Source organism: Vulpes lagopus, chromosome 8 (assembly GCF_018345385.1).
Source record: "Vulpes lagopus strain Blue_001 chromosome 8, ASM1834538v1, whole genome shotgun sequence".
Taxonomy (NCBI): domain Eukaryota; kingdom Metazoa; phylum Chordata; class Mammalia; order Carnivora; family Canidae; genus Vulpes; species Vulpes lagopus.
Genome location: NC_054831.1, coordinates 44,468,856 through 44,493,318, shown reverse-complemented (window position 1 = coordinate 44,493,318; position 24,463 = coordinate 44,468,856). Strand labels below are relative to the sequence as shown.

Below are 24,463 nucleotides of genomic sequence, written 5' to 3'. Positions count from 1 at the left end.
ACTCTAAAACACTGATAATAACCTCTCTACAGGTTAATGTCTCATTTCATTTTCCCAAGAAAAATCATATACTTCATATAGAGCCATCATTTGTAGTTATTTTTAAACAACATGAGTTATGGCCAAAATTGATTATCAGTTATTTTCAAGGCCTAATATTCTCCTTTTTTGTTTTTCCCTGATTGCTCACTTATTTATTAGGCCCAGGCACTCAATATGTTTGTCATGTTTTAATTTTAATTGTCTTCTGAGGCTACCTGGTCTGGACCGGACAGTCTTAGGAGATCTACAGCTGTTCTAGATTTTCATCCATAAAACTCATTCCCAAAATTTGATGTTAAAAATTCCTTAGGCAGTTCTGTTGATTCTGTGTCATCAGAGAGCCCTCTAACTAACTCCGAAAGACTTAACAACCTTGACTCACTTCTGAATCCTGTGACTGTTTTGCCAGAGAAGAGCCCTTGGGGCAGTTCTATATGGAAATGCCTTCTGAAGGCTTTATCTAATCCTAATCCAGACCCTAATCAGGATGGCAGTCAAGGGTGTCCCTGAATCAATTATATATACCCTTTGGCCATCGTATTGCCTCCCTTATGATTTGTTCTTCCCATCTGCTCAATTAAAAAAACAAGAAGAAAATTTAAAAATACATACTAGTCTGAGAATTTTTGTCTAAAACCTTTCTTTGTTAGATTATGGCTAAACTTCAAACTTCAAACTGGATTCTACTTTCATTTTACCTATTTGGTATACCAAACAAAGGAACAATTAAAAATATGAAGCCTACGTGGATGGAACTGGAGGGTATTATGCTGAGTGAAATAAGTCAATCGGAGAAGGACAAGCAGTGTATGTTCTCATTCATTTGGGGAATATAAATAATAGTGAAAGGGAATATAAAGGAAGGGAGAAGAAATGTTGGGAAATATCAGGAAGGGAGACAGAACATAAAGACTCCTAACTCGGGGAAACGAACTAGGGGTGGTGGAAGGGGGGAGGAGGGCGGGTGTTGGAGGGGAATGGGTGACGGGCACTGAGGTGGACACTTGACGGGATGAGCACTGGGTGTTTTTCTGTATGTTGGTAAATTGAACACCAATAAAAATTAATTAAAAAATAAAAAAATAAAATAAAATAAAAATAAAAAGTATATAGTAAAAATTCCCCCACAAAAAAAAAAAAAATATGAAGCCTTCCTTAATCAAATCTCCATAAATTTTCCACACTTATCACATTAAAAGATGCATTTAAATAAAATATTACTGTTATCTTTGATAATTATCAACATTTATTATGTTTATTTTAAAACTTCAACCAATTGTATGTTATTAATAATTGTAAAAACCTAGAAGAAATTTTACATTTAGATTCATATCACCATAAGAAAATTTTTAAAAATTAAGAATCTATATGTATATACTTATTTTGTTGCAGAAATATGAATAGGTGGTCAGTAAAATGCTTCTTATTAATGTCTTTTTAAATTAGGATATTGGGATAGGTAGGTGGAATAAATTTCATGAAGAAAAAAATACTATGATATTTCCAACTGTTGGATGTTTTTTATATTTTATTATGAAAATTTCTAAATACATAAAAGATTATAGGGAAGAGTAACAAGGAACCCTTATGTACCCATTACCTAGTTTCCATAGTTATCAACTCATGCCAATCTTGTTTCATCTGTACTCCCAACCACATCTCCCCTACCTATATTATTTTGAAGCAAATTCTAATTGTTATGTCGATCTGTCAGTAAATATTTTAGCATTTATCTCTAAACAAGAAGGACTTTAAAAAAAATAACCACAAATCAGTATTACACCTAAAATTACCAGTAAGTTGTAGCATCATAAAATATCCAGTCAGTGCTTATATTTCCAAGTCAGCTTTAAAAAAAAAGAAAAGATCCAAATAAATCCATACATCAGAAATGGTTATCTGACTCTTAAGTCTCTGCATGTATGGGTTCTGTCTTTCCCTTTCTCTCAATTTTTTTTTTTCAAATTTTTTGTTGAAGAAATTGAGTGTGTGTTCTGTAGAGTTTCATACAAACTGGGCTTGGATGATTGCTTTTAACATAATTTCTTTGTTCTTTGTATTTTCTGTGAATTGATAGTTGAATCTAGAGGTATAAATAGACTATAGTACTATATTTTTTGGCAAGATTACCTCATAGATGACATTGTCTTCTTCTGTTAAGAAGCACCTAATATCTGTGTATCTCTCTCTTTTTTTTTGTGATGTTAGCAACAGGAGCTGTCAAATGTCTAGTTCTATTATTTCATTAGGAGTTGAAATGGGAATGTACAGAATTAGTATATTGTAGTCGTTCTCTTTTTATTAACTTTCTCGCATCTACTATTTGGTTATGTCTTGGTACAATTCACATAGGAAAGGCAAGATTAATGTTTGGTGCTTTTTTTTTAATTTACCACTTTCCAAAATAATGATTTGCCTACCATCATTCTCCAATGGTGAACTATTTGTTAATGTTTTTAGGTCACTAAGAACTCATGAATTTAAACATACTTGATATGCTTTCATCTCCTGCTATTAACATGATTTTTTCCCTCTCCATTCTTTGTCTTTGGTCAGTGTGAGCTTCTTTGGGTTGGCTTCGGATTCATTTGACATGACCTTAGTAATTTTTGATAGCTTCCTTGCTTTCTCAGGTGTGACAAAACCCTTCAGCCTCATCATAAACATTTTCTGCTCTAGACTTGAAATCAGCCATTTCCCCCAAGGAGTTCTCTTTTCATTTACTCCAAATGGAACTTGGAAGTTACAGTTTGAATTCTCACTGCTACTAAGCAAAGTCATTGTGTCTAAACCTTTCCTTTTCATTGGCTAGATGAAAGAAATATAGATGTGTGTGCGAATGTATTTTTAATACAAAATAATTGTGAGTTCATATTCATGATTTCAACTTAAATTCAGTACTACAACATTTGTACTTCCCTGTTTTGATTTTATATCTGTGTTCTCCTTTCTCACAGCAAGAACTCTCAAACAAACAAACAAAAACCTGGGAATGACAAAATGTCATAAAACTACTCATTTGTTTTGTTCTAAAATAGAGACCATAAGAGTTTCAGATGAATACCAGTACCAGCACTACTAATATAAGCATTGGAAATGGTTAGTATTCATTTATAAAAATGAATATATAAATTTGTTTGTATTTTTATAAATTACTGCAAGTAGTTCCTTTCTGTACAGTTACATTACCAACTGGATAAATATTTAGTTTCATTTAGTTCATTTTATTTCTTCATTTGAATGAATTTCTTTTTAAAACTTTAATATTCTATAATTCTGTGGTTCTAAACTTGAATATGTAGTGTCTTAGTTTCTATCCTTATTCCTTCTACTCTAATTGTTTCCTTCTTCAATAGCTAATCATTTAAGACAAATTATAGACTATACTTCTGTTAGCTTAAAATTGTATATGTATATATAATATACATGCAAACATATGCAATATATACTCATACATTAAATATATACAATATGCAAATTGTCCTTTATTTTTCTTTTTTAAATTTTATTTTATTTTATTATTATTTTTAAAATTAAATATTTTATTTATTTATTCATGAGAGACACAGAGAGAGGCAGAGACATAGGCAGAAGGAGGAGAAGCAAGCTCCATACAAGAAGCCCGATGTGGGACTTGATCTGGAACCCTGGGATTACACCCTGAGACGAAGGCAGACACTCAACCACTGAGCCACCCAGGCGTCCCTCTTAGTATACTCTTTTTTTTTTTTTTTTTTTAATTTTTTATTTATTTATGATAGTCACAGAGAGAGAGAGAGAGAGGCAGAGACATAGGCAGAGGGAGAAGCAGGCTCCATGCACCGGGAGCCCGATGTGGGATTCGATCCCGGGTCTCCAGGATCGCGCCCTGGGCCAAAGGCAAGCGCCAAACCACTGCGCCACCCAGGGATCCCCCTCTTAGTATACTCTTAATGTGCATTTATCTTATTATGAACAAGGCTGATCATCTCATATGGTTAAAAGCATCATGAGCCACTTTTTCTGTGAATCATATGTTCATTTCTGTAGCCCTTTTTTTTAGAGTTCTTGGGTTTTTCTCCACTTTTAGAAGCTCTTTATTCGAATATTAACCCATTGAAAGTGACATATCACAATTTTTTTTTCCAGTTTGTCATTTGACCTTATGTTTTACTTCATTTTTTAAAGTGGGTGATGTTGGAAATCAAATGGTTGTGGAATTTCAATTCCCTTGAACATATGGAAAAAATGGTATCATAGTTTTATTATAAAATAAAATATTTACAATATACCCAGACGATGTTCACTGCTATTTAAATATATATTGAAAAAAATTGGATACCAACTTTGAAAAGTATAAGTTTCCAAAGCTATTTTAGAAGGTCCCTGAGGAACAGTATTATAAGGTATTAGGTCCTCATCAGTAATTTCGGTAGTTTGGCATCTATAAAACAGCCTGTGCAGGAAAGATAATCTGTCTGACTTTATAGTCTGATAGGTTGAAGTCCAAACTCTGCTAGTTGGGACAGGTTATGAAATCTATTTGATCCTCAGTTTCATCATATGTAATATATGGAGACAATAATATACCTTCCACATGGGGTCCTTATGAAGATTAAGTGATAATGTCAATATGTCTAAAATAAAGTAAACCATAAATATTTTCACAATGCTTAAGTTGTTAATGAAATGCAGGTATAATTTGCCTTAGCAAGCCATCAGTTGCCTAGGATCAAATTATTTCCTCTGATTTTCCTGCTTTCTTTCTGATAGCAAACCACCTGCCTCCCCCACCAAAAAGTTATTACATGCTGGTATGATGATATTTGTCATGCCAGTCATTTATTTAGTAATATGCCTCTATGGATATTAAGTATATCAGGCACTATGCTAGGTATAGAGATTCAAAGATGAGACATAATCCCCACCCTTAAGTTACTATTTGTGAAATAAGAGATGCAAGTAAAAACGCAGTCTGTGCTGTGCTAATTTTGCTATGACAGAGGTATATATGCATTGGTGCTGGAGCACAGAGCTCTTAATTCAACTTAAGATAGTCAAAGAATGTTTCTCAATCAGATTATAACAAGGTAAAATACAAAGAGCAAATAGAAGTTAGCTAGATTATGAGGATATTCTAGAAAGAGGAAACAGGATGGGCAAATATTCAAGAGTGAAAGAGCCTGGAAGCTGGTGTTCCATCGATGTGGCATGTAAGTGATGGGAGATGGGCCTAGAGATGAAGATGGGAGCCAGACATGGAGGGAGGAGCTGGCACTGCCAAAGAACTGGAATTTGTACTGAAGTGTTGTTAGCAATGAAGTGTTATCATTAGCCTTGTGTTTGTCCAGAGATCACTCTGGCTGCATCATTAGGAGTTCAGGAAAGAAAACCACACACATGGCTTTCATGGTCATTCATTCATTCATTCGATTGTCCAGCTATTACTTACTGAGGTCCTACATATTTAGGCCTATGCTAGTCACTGTGCAATAACAATACAAACCTGAACTAAGGCACTGACAATATGAATCAAGAATGTTTGGTCAGTAGAGGACAGGGAGGGATTGAGTGAGGGAGGAGGTATAGAAAAAAGTCTGGCTTATGTGTCTAGATTGATTACTTTTGAGGAGAAATTTACCTGGTCCACTTTTTAAAACTTTTTCATGAAGTGTCACATGCACTTTAATAAAAATATACATTGAGTGTGTCCACCTTGACACTTACATGCTTTTGTACACCTTGATATAATTCAGTATACCCATATAATCAGCATCTAGATCGTGAAATAGAATATCACCAGTCCTCCTTTATATTTTTTCTAGTTACCAACATTTCCCAATTTCTAATAACCTTAGTTTTTTGTTATTTTTTGTGTTTTTGTTCTTTAAATCAGTACAGTATGTACTCCTTTGTGTCGACTTCTTTCACTCAACATTATTTTTATGAGGCTGACCTAAATTGTGTGAAGTGTAGCTCATTCATCCTGTTTGCTATATAGTATCCCATTGTGTGAATATACAATGACTTATTTATCCCTTTGATTTTATATGGGTATCTGTAATTTCTAACGGGTGGCTCTTACAAGAGCTTTGGTGCACATTTGGGTGCATTGGGTCCATCTAGAATGGAATTGTTGTAGGAATGGACATATAGATGTTTAGTTTTGATAGATCCTGCCAAATAGTTTCTGCTTGTGGTTGTACTAGTTGTACTTGTACCTTTCACCAGAATACGTTTGCTGTTGTCAGTCTTTTTAGTCATTCTGCGTAAAGGTATCAAACTGTGATTTTAATTTCATTTCCTTGCTGACCAACATTAATTTTGTATGTGTGTTGGTCATTTGTATATATATCCTCCTTTGTGTCTCTTCAATGATTTTCTTCATTTTTAAAAAAGATTTTATTTATTTATTCATGAGAGACACACAGAGAGAGAGAGGCAGAGATATAGACAGAGAGAGAAGCAGGCTCTATGCAGGGAGCCCAAAGTGGAACTCGATCCCAGGATTCCAGGATCATGCCCTGGGCCAAAGGTTGATGCTTAACCGCTGAGCCACCCAGGTGTCCCATTGTTCATTTTTTTAAATTGTGAATAATTTTTCACATATATATTAATAAAGTGTGCGTCCGTATCTTCTCTCACTCCATGATTTTTCATTCTTGATGTCTTTTGATAGCAGAAGTTTAAAATTTTATTATAGTCAAATTTATCAATTTTTTATTCTTTTACACTGAATGTCCTTTGTGCTGTTTAAGAAAACTTTGATTTCTTCAAGACCATGAATGTATTCTACATTTTCCTCTAAAGTCTTTATTATTTTACTTTTCACATTTATATCTGAAATCCATTGGAAATAGTTCTCTGTGTGTCTATTTTTTTCAATTTCTAAAAATATTTTGTACTTCTTCACACTGGAGAGAGTCTATTTATTTATTTATATCAGCTGAAGGTAGGGCTCATACCTGAGTGGGATAATGTGATTAAAGAGAGAAGAGAAAGTGTTACCTGTCACTACAAGGAGAACGTGGCAGGTTTAAGGCTTTTTTGTATTCCATCACTCCAATGAATGCTGCTCCAACAGCCCCATCCAAAGTGTTTTCTTTCTTGAAATTTGACAGCAGTTATTGTCTATACCAGAGCTTCCCAATGTTTTCACATTGAAGCACTTAGGGAAAAGAGAAGTTTTTTTTCTCCAGCATTTTGGAGTATATTAATGAGACTTCTCATAGCTAAAAGTAATGAATTGGGGCTTTTGCTACCCCAAAACCATGAGGTGGTTGCAGGGGCCATGGAGATCCAGATTTAATACATCTGTAACCCATTCATGGCACACTTGTTAGAAGGCTCTGCTTTATACCTTTAATTTCAAGTTTATTTACCTTTTATGTAATAAACTGTCATATAATGAATTGTTTAGTGCTTCTTAAATTTTAGCATTCATTGTAACGACCTGAAGGGCTTATTTAAAATTTAGATACCCGGGATCCCTGGGTGGCGCAGCGGTTTAGCGCCTGTCTTTGGCCCAGGGCGTGATCCTGGAGACCCGGGATTGAATCCTACGTCGGGCTCCCGGTGCATGGAGCCTGCTTCTCCCTCTGCCTGTGTCTCTGCCTCTCTCTCTCTCTCTCCCCGTGTGACTATCATAAATAAATAAAATTTAAAAAAAAATAAAAATAAAAAAATAAAATTTAGATACTTGAGCTCCATCCTCAGAGATTTTGATTCAGAAGGTAATTAAGACATGGAGGTTTTGCTAAGGATATATCTTTCCAGCAAGTTCGCAATGATGTGATGCTACTGGTTCATGGACCACAATTTGTAGGCAGTGCCTACACCTTGTAACTCTCAGCACAGTGCCTTTGTGCATCATTGGCTTTCGATATTCTTTGATTGTTGGCTATGTGAACAAGTCAATGAAGGATGAAAAAATAGCTCTTTTATTTATCCTTAAGGATTTAATGTAAATATCCACTCTTCTATGAAACGGCCTCTTACCCTTCCAGGCAGATTTAACCTCCTTTTTCTCCATTTATTATTGCTAAAACTTACACATATATCTATTGGTATGCTTATTAGCACATTCTATTGTAATTATGTCTAAAAATATGTATTGTAGAGTCAGACAAATATGGCTTCACATGTGGACTCTGACACTAGCTCTGTAAAATTGAGCACATTAATTAATAGTTCTGGTATTAGTTCCTTGTTTTTAAAATGTGGATGACATTACCTATTCTTTGTATTACATAAGGGTCCATTGTAGGGCCTTAATCAGTTATAGTGTTCTTTACATTCAGGACACCAGCACATCTCCCTGAGGCAGGATGCTATTCTGTACCTAGCACATGGCACACATCTAATAAATGATGAATCAACAAGCCATCCTGCAAGTCCAAGGACACCTATGAATCTTATGTATCTTTGTCCTAATTTTTTAAAAAAATCCTATAGTTTCATTTTAGTGTATTTTTATGGAGAAATCACCCATGGATAGAGTCCCTGAGGTCAAGCCAGATCCTTTCAAAGAATAGTTGCCTGAGTTTTGAGTTGTTTGGCCCCTCCAGATACTTTGAGCAACAAAGAAGCACAAGTTACATAGCAGGATTAGTATATGTCAGTAGTTCTCAACTGGGTCATTTTGCTCCCTGCCCTCCACCCCTCTACAGGATGACTGATAATATTTGAAGACATTTTGGGTTGTTAAAAGTTGGAGTGGAATGGTGGGGAGGAGATACTATTGGCATCTAGTTGGTAAAGACCATGGTGCTGCTAAACATATGTAGGACAGCTCCATACCCCACCACCACTAAATGAGAATGAATTTTCCAGCCCTAAATGTCAATAGTGTCAAGATTGAGAAATTCTGGCATATGTTTTTCTTTTTTGAATTTTGGAAAAATAATTACAAACTGATGACAAGCTCTAAATTAAAAAGACATGTTATGAAAAGTAAATTTAAAAAGCTGGCTAAGGGATCCCTGGGTGGCGCAGCGGTTTGGCGCCTGCCTTCGGCCCAGGGCGCGATCCTGGAGACCAGGGATCGAATCCCACATCAGGCTCCCGGTGCATGGAGCCTGCTTCTCCCTCTGCCTGTGTCTCTGCTTATTTCTCTCTCTGTCTCCCATGAATAAATAAATAAAATCTTAAAAAAAAAAGCTAGCTAAATCCACACTCTTGGGGAGATTACATATAGAAAAGAAAGGCACCATCTGTTTTATAATATGATGAAAAACAAGGTGAGTATAATATGTAACTTCATTTGCCATGACTTTATTTTCGGAATGAGTTCATATACATAAATATTGTATCTTCCTCTAAATAATTTGCTTTATATTAAAGAATTTATAATGAAAGAATTTTTTTTCTGTATAATTAGCTTCATTTCCTATTTCAGCTATCTAGAGAATAGTAAATTTTCTACTAGTAAAGACTACAAGTGTCTCTAATGCTGCCTGGCTTATTTATACTGCAAAGATTTGTGTTCATTTTGAAAGGATCCTTCAATATTCCTCAGGAAGGTCACTTTGTTTTGCTTTAAAAAATGAAAATATGTCGGGATCCCTGGGTGGCGCAGCGGTTTAGCGCCTGCCTTTGGCCCAGGGCGCGATCCTGGAGACCCGGGATCGAATCCCACATCGGGCTCCCGGTGCATGGAGCCTGCTTCTTCCTCCGCCTGTGTCTCTGCCTCTCTCTCTCTCTGTGACTATCATAAATAAATAAAAATTTAAAAAAAAAAAAAAAAAAAAGAAAATATGTTTGTCTGCCTTGCAGATAGGCATACAATCAGTTGGTCACATGGCTTTTTTCCCCAAGGAGCCAAAAAAAGAAGGGAGCCTAATGCAACTGAATGGTGAATGTATCCACTCTGGTAATCAATTACTTCTGAAACACAGCCATGCACATGGTATATTTTAGAATGGAAGGAGCCCTCTGAGGGAATATTAAGTATTCCTTTCCATTGTGAATTAGAACTTGCTTTGCAAATCCAGAAAATAAAAACGAATTGAGAGTTTATTTAAATTGATCTGTGTGCTTGGAAGCTAAGGAAGAAATATTGTGACTCAGCCATCTCTGTAACGCATTCACAGGAATTGGGCGCTGCTGCTCTGCACGGCCAGTTTCTATTTTTGCATCATGCAGAAAGATCTTTGTAGCATATCTCTACAAGCAGATCTCTTCCTCTTTCTGTATGACTAGATGGTGAGGGCAATTTCATATTCTTTGTCTTTTCCTGTAAAAAATAAAAAAAGCATTTGGCTAAAAATCATATGCATAATTTAAGATTAAGTGACTTTTTAAAAACAGAATAGCTAGTGTCTTATGAACATAATCTCCCCTCATTCTCACCTTTCTTGGAAAGGATTCTTTGGGATTTTTGTGGTCAGGTGACTAGAGTCTTACTTCTGTCTCTATCATTAGCTCATTATATAAGATTAGGCTAATCTTAAACCACCTGTCTGAATTTCCTCTTACATAAAGTGGAATAATAATGCATGCTTTTGCTATCTTACAGATCGTTGTGTGCAACTAATACCTTTATTATTTTCCTATCCCCTCTGCTCTGATGTTACCTCTTTGTCCATTCATGTACCCAGTGTCTTTGGAAGTACCTGGTAAACATTGTTCCTTAAATATTTGTTGAATGAAACATAAATTATTTCAGTTTTATAATTCCTATCAATAACCATGGTGAGGGGGATTCTATGTGAACTAGACTTTCAGTTATTCAATAAGCCAAAATATTGAAATATCTCTCAAATAGGTCCAAATACAGAGAAACTATGACACCTCAGCTTTGATCCTTAAAATTATTGTTCATTTATTATTGGTGAGGAGGGTCATATAGTATTGACTAAACAGTGGACCTTGGAATCAGGCAGTCCTGGGTTTAATACTAGTTCTGAAACTTACTTGTGACAGTGCACAAGTTTCTTGAACTATATAAACTCCAATTTTGTTTTCTGTAAGAGAGGAATAATAATAATGTATTCCTTGTAGTATTCTGAGGATTAAATGAGGGTAATTTATATAAAGTGCTTATCACAATGCCTGACATAGATTAGGATATGCTAGGCTGTGGTAACAAATAGATGCCCCAAGTAAATAATGACTCAACGTATTAGTTTGAGGCATATATTTTTGGTTAGCAGGTGGTTCATCTGTAAGATTAGAAAGGGAAGAGTAGAGAAGGCCTTGGCCAGGAAACTACCATATCACTTCTGCTCTTATTCTGTTCTTAAGAATTACTCATATAATTCTTATATGAGTAAGAATATAAGAGAGGAAGGAACTATTACAAGGAAAGTCAATGGATTAATTGAATTGAAGTAGCAATAAGAGATCAAAGCTAAAGACAAAAATGTTTCAAATGCATATAGAGATATTAGTGTCTTTAGTATAAATTAGGCATGAAAGAAGCTAAGTAAAATAGAGAAAATTCTGAATTGGGATTTAGAATATTGAATTAGATGTCCAGAAGCATATCTACTTGAGAGAGTCTTTCAAGAATTTGGAGATGGAGGATTACAGCTGGAGTGGAGAGTTCAGGTAAGTGATAATAGCTTCTTTGGAAGTCATTCACATAGAACCAATGGTTATATCCTAGTGACTGAATACAGTTACTAAAAAAAATATTGCACCATTTTAACTTCCCTTATTTCTAGCACCCTTGCCACTAGCTTTGCATAAGAGCAAAAAGTCAATGACTCATTAGAATTCTCCAAAAAATGACTAGAGTATAAAGACCTTAGTGACCAGCAGTTCAGAAACACCCTTAGATCAGTCCCAGGGATTAAGAAGATAAAAACATTCAGACATAGTGTCAAAAATATTTACCATCTATAAAATAGAGATAATAAAAGCAACTACCTCATTACTGTTGTGAAGATTAAAATAAATGGTACCAGCGAGTCGGATGGCTCAGTCAGTTAAGTGTCCAACTCTTGGTTTTGGCTCAGGTAATGATCTCAGAGTTGTGGGATCAAGCCCAGTGTTGGACTCTATGCTCAGTGAGGAGTCTGCTTAGGTTTCTCTCTCCTTCTGCTCCTCCCTACCCCATACACATGCATGCTTTCTCTCTCTCTGAAATAAATAAATAAAATCTTTTAAAAAATGAAATAGATGGGTACAATAAAGTGTCTAAGTACTTGGATATGGTAAGTTCTCCTGTCCTACTTATCTACCTGCAAATGGCTTTATTATTATTATACCCTTAGCCTGAATACACAACCCCAAAACATCCAATCTGTGTCAGATTTAATCAGTACCCTCATTTTGCCATGAGAATAGAGTCCTTGTACTGCACTTGTATCACTCAACTTCAACATCAAGTTTTGATATGGGTCCTTCCAGTTTTCTACAGAAGAGCAAACTTTCAGGAGATTTCTCTTCTGTTTAGTGTGCTCATGGAAAATGAAAAGATCTGCTACCCCAGCCATACATTAGTTTTATCCTTAGGAAAATTTTTACTTTTGTTCTTGCTTTTATGTACATCAGGGGTCAGGAAGAAATGCCAAGTATGTGTTTCTCTTTTGGATTGTCTTAAATTTGTATTTAGGACTTTAAAATACTTTTGAGTTCACAGAAGCCTTTTGGTTCCTAGAGTACTTTACATTTATGCCACATTTTCTTCTTTGAAAGCAATTTAGAAATACCAAATAATGATATAATACTATGCTACTCTGGATTAGTTGGCTTGTTTGTTGGAATTTTCTTTATAGTTACTGTTTTCATGGAGATATTTTCATTTAAGTTCTATCCGGCTTTTAAATTTTTATATGATGTTAGCATACAAGTACATTAAACCTTGGTGAGCTATAATAAAGTATAAATAAATAGTAAGCACATTCATTTCAGGGTGTAATGTTGAGGCTCTAAGTCTAAAAATACTTTATTTGCTTGCTAGGAGTATAGGCGAATTTTATTGTTATGCTTTATTCTAATTTTTTCCCTTAATGTCTCTGTATTAACATAACAACTGACAGGAATCTGGTTATGGCAGTGCCAGGTTATATACTTCCATTTCCTTAGGAAAAGATAATATGTCTTATTTAGAGTAGTTGGCAGGTTTTTTTTCTCAACCAGGCTGGAACATGTCTATGGTGTAGTACATATCATTTCTTCTGGTAGGCCAGTTGGTCTGTTGCAGGCAAGATCCTTTAAGTTCCATCCTGAATGCAATGGGAACCTATTGTGGGGAGGAATGTTATCTGATGTATATATATATTTTAAGATTATTTTGCAGGGAGTGAATGATAGGAATACAAAAATGGAAGCAAGAGGACCAATTAAGAGGCTGCTAGAGGCCAGGCAACAGATCATGGTGAGTGGTAGAAATAAAGAATTATAGAAGTGAAGGATGTAGAAATAGAGGATAGAAGAGGAAAATGGAGGACATAGGGAAAGTAGAGTTGACGAGACTTGATAATGCATATGGATGTTCATAACCGCAAGAACATATGTATCTCACAAATATATATACACATATTTCTATATATATATTTCCATTCCTACCTATATTTCTATTTCCTGCCCTACCATAATTTAAAATGTGAAAGGGTAAAGGTAATATGCAGACTAATAAGGTGGTATGAGATCTCTAAGGGTTAGGCGAATGGTATACAGAAATATTTTAAGAATAGGGAAGAAGGAAGTTGATCATTTCTCATCTGGATGAGCAGGAAAAGACACAGGGCTATGGCAGCATTCAAATAAATCTTTAAAGAATACTGGAGGGGATAGGGAGTGATCTCCGAGCAAGGCAACAAGATGGACGCAGGATTCTTCCATGGAACAAGTGCAGAACAGGATAATCGGTTCAGCAACAGAAGAAGCTACTGAAGCAGCTGAAATTTGCAGAATGCCTAGAAAAAAAGGTGGACATGGGCAAAGTAAATTTGGAGGTTATAAAGCCTTGGTTAACAAAATGAGTAATGGAAATCCTTGGGTTTGAAGATGATGTTGTGATTGAGTTTATATTCAACCAGCTGGAAGCGAAGAATCCAGACTCCAAAATGATGCAAATCAACCTGACTAGGTTTTTGAATGGAAAAAATGCTAGAGAATTTATGGGAGAACTGTGGCCCCTGCTCTTAAGTGCACAAGAAAACATTTTGGGGATCCCTTCTGCCTTTCTAGAACTGAAGAAAGAAGAAATAAAGACAGATTGAACAAGAAAAGTTGGCATCTATGAAAAAACAAGATGAAGACAAGGATAAGAGGGATAAGAAAGAAAAAGAAAGCAGAGAAAGAAAGGAGAGGTCTTGAAGCCCAAGAAGACGCAAATCCAGATCTCTTTCCTCTAGAAGACGATCTTCCCCTGTCAGGAGAGAGAGAAAGCACAGTCATTCTCGATCTCCCCGTCACAGAACCAAGAGCCCCGGAGTCCTTCCCCTGCTTCAGAAAAGAAGGAAAAAACTCAAGAGCTCCCAGAACCATCAGTGAAAGTAAAAGAACCTTCAGTACAAGAGGCCACTTCTATTAGTGACATCCTGAAAGTTCCCAAACCCAAACCTGTACCAGAGCCTAAAGAACCTTCTCCGAAGAAAAATTCCAAAAAAGAAAAGGAGAAGGAGAAGACCCAACCAAGATCTCAGTCACGTTCCAAATCAAGATCCCGGACACGGTCTCTCTCCTTCTCATACTCAACCTAGACGGCTTCATAGATCCGGATCAAGATCATACTCACCTAGAAGGAGGCCAAGTCTGAGAAGGCGGCCATCTCCTCTCAGAAGAACCCCACCAAGACGAATGCCACCTCTACCCAGGCATAGAAAGAGTAGATCTCCAGTGAGACAAAGACGTTGTTCATCAGCATCCTTGTCTGGAAGTAGCTCATCATCCTCTTCATCTCATTCCCGGTCACTGCCAAAGAAGCCTCCTAAGAGGACATCCAGTCTCCCTCAAAAAACTCGTAGGTTATCTCTTTCAGTAAGTCCTCCGAGGAGAAGGCAAAGGCCATCACCTCCAGCAACTCCACCGCCAAAACCTCGTCATTCCCCAACACCTCAGCAGTCAAATCGTACAAGAAAAAGTCGTGTTTCTGTCTCTCCAGGGAGAACTTCAGGTAAAGTGACAAAACATAAAGGTACTGCGTAAAAAGAGTCCCCTTCACCAGAACCTAAGCCTAGAAAAGTAGAGTTATCTGAACTGGAAGAAGATACAGGTGGCAAAATGGCTGCAGCAGATTCTGTGCAGCAGAGACGTCAATACAGACAACATAACCAGCAGTCTTCATCTGATTCTGGCTCCTCTTCTTCCTCAGAAGATGAGCGACCCAAGAGGTCCCATGTGAAGAGTGGTGAAGTAGGCAGGCAGCGGAGACACTCCCCTCCCCGGAGTGCCTCTCCATCACCTCAAAAGCGCCAGAAAGAGACTTCACCTTGTGGTAGACAGAGGGGGAGTCCTTCCCCACCACCCACCAGAAGGCGACGTTCCCACGCCACCACCACGAAGAACTCCTTCTCCTCCCTCCAGCTGGCACTCACCGTCCCCAAGAAGATACTCTCCTCCGATACAGTGGAGATACTCTCCTTCTCCACCTCCAAAGAGAAGAACAGCTTCTCCCCCTCCCCACTCCTAAATGAAGGGCATCACCATTTCCACCACCAAAGCGTCGGGTCTCCCATTCTCCACCTCCCAAACAAAGAAGCTCCCCAGTCACCAAGAGAGTTCACCTTCATTATCATCAAAGCATAGGAAAAGATCTTCCCCGAGCCAGTCTACCCGGGAGCGCCAGTCACCACAACCAAACAAAAGGCCTTCGCCCTCACCACAGCCTCGAGCTCCTCAGACCTCCTCAAGTCCTCCACCTGTTTGAAGAGGAGCATAATCATCACCCCAAAGAAGGCAGTCCCTTTCTCCAAGTACTAAGCCAGTTAGGAGTCTCCAGGACTCCGGAACCCAAAAAGACAAAAAAGGCTGCCTCACCAAGCCCTCACTTTGTAAGGAGGGTTTCATCCTCTCGACCTATCTCAGGATCTCCTGAGCCAGCAGCTAAAAAGCCCCCAGCACCTCAATCCCCTCTCCAGTCTCAGTCCCCCTCTACCAATTGGTCACCAGTGGTACTGTTCAAAAAGGCTAAAAGCCCAACACCAACCCCATTTCCAGCAAGGAACTCAGACCTAGAAGGAGGTGGAAAGAAAAAGAAAAAGAAGGACAAGAAACACAAAAAGGATAAGAAGCACAAGAAGTACAAAAAACACAAGAAGGAAAAGGCCGTGGTGGCAGCTGCTGTAGCAGCCATCACTCCCATGGCCCCTGTGGCCTCCACGACCATATCAGCACAGGAGGAACCAGAGGCAGAGCCTGAGCCTAAGAAGAAGATGGAGAGTGAGCCCGAAGACAACCTCAACGACTTAGAGAAGCACCTGTGTGAAAAGGCGCTGAGGTTGATGTGGAAGGCTCAAGTGTCCCCACAGTCTTAGGTGGGAATGTGTGTCATGATGTACATTTTATTTGGTTTGTATGCAATTCAATTTCAAAATTGCTAAAATGTGTTTGAGCTTCAGACTATAACATTTGTTGTAATAATTGCTAGGTTGAAGTTCACCATGTTAAAAAAAAAAAAAAAAAGGCACTCACTCATGGATTTGCATTGCAAAAGGTGTCCACAGTGTATTAGTGATGTTCTTTCATTGACAGCTGACATAAATTCATTTAGAGTGAAATATTTTAAGCCAAAAAAAAAATTCCCTTTTAAAAAAAGGGGGTTTCAATATTGTTGGCATTTTTATGGTTTCTTTAAAGGCCTTGGCTATTCCCAGAGGTTTTCCTTTCTTTTCATTTTTTTCTTTATTTTTTTTCTCATTTGAGTCTTAGCACCCATTTAAGTTATGATGCTTCCAACCTTGTATGGTTTGCAAGCTTGCCCAGAAATAAGACCACTGTTGAAAAAAAAAAAAAAAAAAAAAAAGACCACTGTTGAACTACCACAAAGTGTAAATGAATATTTTAATGCCACAATCTTTCCTGTTGCCTATGGAGTCTCTGGTGAAATGAATCAGGATTCGAGCTCTAGGACAGGATGGAAAATGAAAGCATGTTGTTTGCCAGGACACTGGGTTTATATCGATGTGTAACAACTTGATTTTTGGAACACTGGAATTCATTCTGTTCTGTTGTTTTTTTTTTGTTTGTTTTTGTTTTTGTTTTTTTGTAAAGGCAATTAACTAGTCCCAGGAAGGATCCTTCAGTTATATAAAAGTTTGTTTTATAAAAAAAAAAATAAAAAATAAAATAAATAAATAAATAAGAATATTGAAGTTTCTAGGATAGACTTTATTCCTGGGAGAATAGCATACATACAAGTTCAGAGAAAAAAAGACACAATATATGGACAAGGAAATGGGTGATAAAGAAGATTAGAAGATTTGTGGCAGAGAAGAGTGGGTGATAGGCTGGAAAGTATTAATAGAAAGAGAAATGACATTCAGGTTTATTTCTTCTTTATTGTGGTTGTGTTTATAATACATAGAAAAATTAGTGAGAATCATATAGTTTCATTTTATACCAAAGCAAAATTAAATTGAGATTAGTGCCCATTAAACTATTGACTTTAACAGAAGGTAGACATGTGATGTGCTCTAAATGATATATTTATTTCTGGTTATACTGACCATTCTACAAAGTTTGTGCCAGATTTTAAATTTTATATACAAATGCATATCATGACAAGCAGAAACAAAAAAAAAAAAACAGTATTACAAATTTAAATATTTCATCTCAATCTTGAGTAGTCTGTAAAAAAAAAATCACCCTTATCTAAAAAGCCTAAACCATGACTAACTTTAGAAAACCCCGTGATAAACAAGAGTATTGTTATAAACCAACAAGTATAAATGATACTTAAGATTCCTAGAGGCAGAATGCCCTAAGAGGCCTGTGCTACTATAGAAAAGGCAAAAATCTGATATAAAACTTAGTTCAGGGGCACCTGAACCCACTCTTGGTTTTAGGATAGGTCATGATGTCATGGGTCCTTATATTAACTCTATGGCTCTGTACTCCGTGGGGAATCTCCTTGAGTATTCTCTCCCCCTGTCCCTCCCATCAGGGGCATGCTCTCTCTTTCTCTTAAATAAATAAATAAATAAATAAATAAATAAATAAATAAATAAATAAATCTTAAAAAAAAAAAAGACTTAGTTCAAATTTAAGGGTCCCCACTGAGGAGCCTTTAATTTCACTGAGCCTGGGTTTTCTCATTTCTAAAATGTGGGAATAATAATCCCTGCCTCACATGGTTGGTGGGGATTTGATGACAAACCTAGTACTGGCACCCTGTCTAACACTGAGCAGGCACTCAATATATCCTTTATTTCCTCTCCTCTATGAGTTTACAATAGATATATGTCACAGAATTTTTTTCAATTTTAAAATCAGTGTTTTTAAATCAGTTTTATTGATGTATAATTAACATACAATAAACTACACATATTTATAGTGTACAGGTTGATAAACCTTAATGTATGTATAACCCCAGGACACCCTCATATAACCAAGATAATGACCATAGCCATACCCATCATCATTTAATCCATGCCCCTGCCCACCTCCCACCCAGTAACCCCCAGTTTGTTCTCTGTTGTTAAAAGTCTATTTCCTAGTTTCCCTCTCATTTTTAAAAATATGTTCATCTGTTTTGTTTCTTAAATTCCACATGAGTGAAATCATATGGTATTTGTCTTTCTTGACTTATTTCACTTAGCATATTAATACACTCTAACTCTATCCATGATGCTGTAAATGGCAAGATTTCACTCTTTTTTATAACTAATATTCCATTGTATATAGCTACCACCTCTTCTTTATTCATTCATCAGTTGATGGACATTTGGGCTTTTTCCATATTTGCCTACTGTTGATAATGTTGCCATAAACATCAGGGTGCATGTATCCCTTTAAGTCAACACTTGTGTATTCTTTGCATAAATACATAGCAGTGAAATTGCTGGGTAGTTCTATTTTTAACTTTTTGAGGAAACTCCATACTGTTTTCCAGAGTGGCTGCACCAGTCTGCATTCCTACCGACAGTGTAAGAGTGTTCCCCTTTCTCCATATCCTTGCCAACACCTGTTGTTTCCTATGCTGTTAATTTTAGCTATTCTGACTAGTGTGAGGTGATATGGTAGTTTTGATTTGAAATTCCCTGATGATATGAGAAGTTGAGCATCTAGAATTTTACAAATATGAACTTATTCAATATATGCTCTTTTTTAATCTGTTTTTTTGTTGCTCAACCTGATTATTTTGAGATTCACCTTCATTGCTACATGCATTGATAGTTTATTCCTTTTTATTGCTGAGAGCATGCTATTATTGTATGTCTATCATACATATTTACAGGTTTTTTTTTAAAGATTTATTTATTCGCGAGAGACATAGAGAGAAGCAGAGACATAGGCAGAGGGAGAAGCAGGCTCCTTGCAGGGACACCCTCAAGGACACCCTGTAAGGAGCCTGCTGTGAGACTCAATCCTGGATCCCAGGATTACGCCCTGAGCTGAAGACAGATGCTCAACCGCTGAGCCACCCAGGCGTCTCATATTTACTGTTTTAAGTAGACTTCAAATTGCCAGGATTTCAGGTTAGATAACACAGTTTTATTGTATAAAACTGGTAATTTTAGTTTGGTGCAAAAAAGATATTGCTGCTTTTTGTTTGCCTTTTTTTTTAGTTGATTCTATGTGATGCTTTAGAAATCTAGAAAAAGTAAAGATGTTAATGATTTTCATTTTTAAATTAGGAATAATAAATGCTCTATTGAAGAAATAAACATGGGTTATTTTTAAAATAAAAGTGATACATTGTCAATATTAAAAATTTAAGAAATACAGGAAAGCACAAAGAAGGAACTACAGTATCACCCTAATCCTATGACCCAGAAACAACTTCATTAATAATGTTGACCTTCATCCCATAAATCTAACAGATAAATAGATAGGAAAAAAATAATTTTATAAAAACACCTTTGGGATGTCTATGTTCAGCTGAGATAGAATAATGGAAGCTGGATATACCCTCCCACTTTAAATAACAAAAACAAAAACAAAATCCCAGACGAAATATCTGAAGAGTGGTTTTCAGACATTGGACATCTGGCAGTATAGGACAGTGAACCCTAGAAAAGGGGAAGTCAACAAGTTGAGCCTGACAGTTGTTCCAGCTTACTTCCTGAGGAAGCTTTATAGGCTGACAGGGAGGGGGAACCAAAGCAGAGCCTGATGGTCTCCCTGACTTGAGGAGACAGGGCTGGCCACAGGAAGGCCAGGGCAGCTAGAATCCAAGGGAGAGCACTGGAGGAAGAACTTCACTGAGAGGGAGAGCCCTGGGGGTGGGGGGGGGGTCTGTAGAGGGTTTGCCAAGCCTTTAATATGCAGCTGAGTACTGATCTGCACATGCTGGTGAAGAAATTACCCAAGGCTAGGGAAAGAACCACCGGAAAGGAAGAGAGGTAACAATACCAGAGTTTACCCAGGGCTAAGAATAGTTTGTGTTCTTGTCACTCACAATTAAAAAAAAAAAAATCTTGCAATTCATGGGACATTGGGTAGTGTACTCAAAGGAAATTGCTTAAATATTTGGGGAAAAAAATGAGCCCTAGAATAAAGGCTGCTCTGATTTCATGTAAGAAAGCTTAAAAGCAAGTTTTGGAAGGATTAAATATTTCCAACCAAACTAACCACATCCCAGAACAAAGTTAGAGAACATTTATAAGAATATAAAAATATTCAGCACTCAACAAGAAAAAAACTGACAAAGACTCACATTCAATTAAAAAATGATCAAGAATGCAAAGAAGCAGGTAAATATGACCCATAATGAGGAGAAATATTAATTAATAGAACAGGCCCAGAAATGCCACAGATGATAGGATTCTTAGACACACACATTACAACATCTCTTATAATCACATTGCATATGTTCAAGAAGCTAGAAGATTAAGCTTGTTAAGTGGAGACATAAAAGATACAAAAAGATATCCAAAATGAGCTTCTAGTAATGAATGAAGTAAAAAAAATGCACTGCATGAGACTAATAACAGTTGAGACCCTACAGAGAAAAAGATCGCTGGGTGAAACTGAAGACATACAAATTATCCAAAAAGAAACACACGGAGAAAAAAGAGTTGGGGAGGGGGAGAAAAAGCAGATCTTCCCAAAGAAGATATCCAGATGGAAAATCAAGATATGAAAAGATGCTGTACATTACATGTCATCAGGAAAATGCAAGTGAAAATAGTGCTGAAATACCAGTACACCCCTACTGGAATGGTCAAAATCCAGAACACTGACACAGCAAACGGTGGTAAGGATGTGAAGCAACAGAAACTCTCACTCACTTCTGGTAATACAAAATGATACACCCACTTTAGAAGGCAGTTTGGAAGTTTCTTACAACATTAATCATGATTTTACCTTATCCAGCAATTGTGCTTCTTGGAATTTATCCAAAAGAGTTGAAAAATCATGGCACTCAAACATTTCTTGATAATGTTTATATTATTCATAATTATTATGATTTGTATTATACTTTATATTATTCATAATTATCAAAACTTAGAAACAACAAAGATGTTCTTCAGTAGATAGTAAAAATAGATTAATACATAAATAAATTGGCTACTAGGAGTTATGGGGGAAAGAGAGCTGAATAATCAGAGCACAGAGGATATTCAGGGCAGTGAAACTCTATGTGACTCTCTAATGGTAGATATGTGTCATGGATTGGTCCAAACCCATGGAATGTACAACACCAGGCATGAACTATGGACTTTGGGTGATAACAATGTGTCAGTGTAGAGTCATCAGTTTTAATGATTGTACCACTTCAGTGGAGGATGTTGATAGTTGGAAAAATTGTTTGTATGTGTGGACAGAGGGGTATATGGGAACTCTCTCTGTATCTTATACTCAATTTCACTGTAAACCTAAAACTGCTCTAAAAATGACAATCTATTTTTAAAAAATCAGTTGGCTATGGGATAACTTAAAGCAGCCACATTCACAGGTAATTAGAAGTTTCAAAAGAGAAAGGAAACAGAAAAAAATATTTGAAGGAATCATGGCCTAATTCCCCTAAATTTGACAAAAAACTTTCAACCAACAGAACCAGGATCTTCAATGAACTCCAAGCACAAGAAATCTGAAAACTACACTGAGGTCCATCATAATGAAATTACTTGAAACAAACGCTAAAGAGGTCATCTTAAAAGCTGCCAGAGGTTAAAAACAAAAACAAAAACAAACAACCACATTCCATACAGAGGAACAAAGTTAAGAATGACTTTAGATTTCTATTTGGAAACAATGCAAGCCAGAGAGCACTGTTTAAGTACTGAAAGAAAAGAAGAAAAGCTGTCAAATTAGAATTCTAGACCCAGAAAAAATATCTTTCAAATAAAGGTAAAATAATGACTGTGTTATGCATAAAAAAATCGAAAGTATTCATCACCAGCAGATCCACACTACAAGAAATATTAAAGAAAGTCCATCAGGATAAAAGAAAATGATCCTGAATGGAAATCTAGATCTATGCAAAGGAATGAAGAGTACTTGAAAAGATAAATATGTGGGTAAATGGGAGAAAATGTTTTTGATCTCTTTAAAAACAATTGAGTGTGTAAAGCAAATATGTATTTGCAACAATGTATTTGGAGGTTTGTAACAGATACAGGGGTAAAACATATGACAATAATAGTTCAAAAAGAGAGCAACAATGGAAGTATAGTCTTGTAGGTTTTATGTACTACTTAAAGTGATAAGATATTTCTTGAAGTAGACTGGTCAGTCAAAGATGAAAACTGTAAACTTTTAAGCAAGAACTCAGAGTGCAATCAGGATGACAACAATAACAACAAATCCCAAGGAGTTATAGTTTATAAACCAATAAAGGAGATAAAATGGCACCATAGAAATATTTAAGTAACACAAAAGAAGGCAGACCAAGAGGCAAAGGCAATTCAATAAAGAAAAGATAGTCTCTTCAGTGAATGGTATTGAGACATTAGATGTCCCTATACAAAAAATGAATCTTTGTACCTCTCCCCACATACAAAAATTATCTCAGAAGGGATCACAGACAAATGGAAAATACAAAACTATAAAACTCATAGAATAAAACACAGGAGATATCTTTATGACCTTAGTTTAGGCAAAGATTTATTAGATATGACACCAAAAGTAATCCATAGAAGAAAATTGATAAATTGGATATTTTCAGTATTAAGAACTTCTGCACTTCAGAAGACTCACTAAAAGAATGAAAAGGAGAACCATAGACTGGAAGAAAAATTTCAAGAATCATTTATCTGATTAAGGACTTGTATCTATAATATATAAAGAACTCCAAAAATGCAATAGTAAGAATACAAGTAACCATTTAAAAATGGACAAATAATTTGAAAAACACTTCATCAAAGTATAAAGATGGCAAATAAGCAGGTGTAAAAGAGACACTACATCATTAATTATTAGGGAAATGCAAATTAAAACCACAAACATTTAAAATTAAAGAGACTGACCCTGCCAAATTAAAACCACAAACATTTAAAATTAAAGAGACTGACTGATCCTTAAAATTAAAGTGTTGGCAAGGATGTCTAGTAACTGGAGCTCTTCTGTACTGCTGGTGGGAATGTAAAATTGTACAACACTTTGGAAAATAGGCTGGCAGTTCTTAAAAAGTTAAATATATACCTATCATGTGATTCCACTTCCATGAGAAAAAGAAGAAAATATCAATAAGAAAAATTATAAATGAATATTCATAGCAGATTTTTTGTAGTAGCCAAAAACTGGAAACTACCTAAGTGTCCGTCATAGACAAATGGATAAACAAATCATGATTTCTCTATATTATGGGATGAATCCTCAACAATAAAAAATAGACAAACTCTTGATTCATAAAACAATATGGATGAGCCTCAAATGCATATGCTAAATTAAAGAAACCAGAAAAAATAGATACCACATGATTCCATTTATATAAAATTCTTAAGAATACAGACTATACAGACTAATGTACAACAAGAGAAGGCAGATCATAGGTGGTCTAGGGACTGGAGGTAGGGGTAAGAAGGGATGTGAGAAGTGATTACAAAGGGTGCAAGGGAAGTTTTGGAAGATATGTTAATTATTTAATGGTGATGATAGCCTCATGGGTATATGCATAAGTCAAAATTTACCACAGTATACACTAAATTACATCTGTGCAGTTTATTGTATGTCACTTAAACCTGAACAAAACTGAAAAATTAAAATGAAAAAGTCATGAGATTAAAAAAAATCATCATCATAATAATAAATATGTTGTGTAGGTTGTTCCTTGCTCAGAGGAGCCCTTCCAAGGGAGTGAAGAGGGTCTGAAATCCTGGGGTCATTTATCAGGAGGTAGATGGGCCTTTTGTAATTCAGCCAGCCAGAGGAATTCTCTGCATAT

The 24,463-nt window shown here is 36.2% G+C and overlaps 1 protein-coding gene and 1 pseudogene across 1 annotated transcript in view; both read left to right on the top strand.

Annotated features, from left to right (window-relative positions):
• The window catches only part of LOC121497175, a 49,366-nt pseudogene extending 32,850 nt beyond the window's left edge, over positions 1–16,516 (top strand).
• STARD13 (StAR related lipid transfer domain containing 13) overlaps positions 1–24,463 on the top strand; it is a 404,789-nt gene that overhangs the window by 47,673 nt on the left and 332,653 nt on the right. The gene's annotated exons all lie outside the window — the stretch shown is intronic.